At 41.8% G+C, this 715-nt stretch overlaps 1 non-coding gene across 1 annotated transcript in view; it reads left to right on the forward strand.

Moving 5' to 3' along the window:
• The first annotated feature begins 322 nt into the window (after window positions 1–322).
• Window positions 323–715, forward strand: part of LOC107463949 (ethylene-responsive transcription factor TINY) — a 908-nt gene continuing 515 nt past the window's right edge. Inside the window, exon 1 of the transcript XR_002367934.2 lies at window positions 323–715. This exon is cut by the window's right edge and continues 515 nt beyond it. This is a non-coding gene — a transcript (ethylene-responsive transcription factor TINY).

Genomic DNA, 715 nt, shown 5'->3' on the forward strand with positions numbered 1-715 from the left:
TGTGTTCGTGGATGTGTCTAATAATTAATATATTTTAAATACATATATAAAGAGACACATCCAGAAAATATATCTATAAAAACACTTCTATTAAACACAGCTATAAAAAAGACATTTTTATTAGACACATCCACAAACACACTTCCATGAAACACAATTATAAATAAGAGTTGGCAGAAATTGGTAGATGCTGTTGGTAACGTAGCGGAACCGTAATTGAAAAACATATTATTGGTACTTGGTAGGTTAAGTGTCACTATAGAGAGAGAGCGTATACCGTATCCTTCCTTTATTCACTTCTACTACTTATACCCTTCTCTTCTTCTCTCTTTTCAGTTTACTCTTTCTCTTCTCTTCTTCTAGTTCCACAATGACACAAACAACTTCATCATCTTCATCTTCTTCTTCTTCAGAAACATCTACTACCAGCACCATTTCACCACCACCCTCACCTTCACCCTCCTCATCTTCTTCTTCTTCCAAGAAGCAAAAAACAGAGCATGCCAACAAGGACCCCAAGAGACCAAGAGACTGCAGCAAGCACCCCCTCTACCATGGCGTCCGCAAGCGCAATTGGGGCAAATGGGTCTCCGAAATCCGCGAGCCTCGCAAGAAATCTAGGATTTGGCTTGGAACTTTCGCCACGCCGGAGATGGCTGCCAGAGCACACGACGTCGCCGCCTTGTCCATCAAAGGCCAGTCCGCCATCCTCAAT

The sequence above is a fragment of the Arachis duranensis genome, chromosome 9, assembly GCF_000817695.3.
Source record: "Arachis duranensis cultivar V14167 chromosome 9, aradu.V14167.gnm2.J7QH, whole genome shotgun sequence".
Lineage (NCBI taxonomy): Eukaryota > Viridiplantae > Streptophyta > Magnoliopsida > Fabales > Fabaceae > Arachis > Arachis duranensis.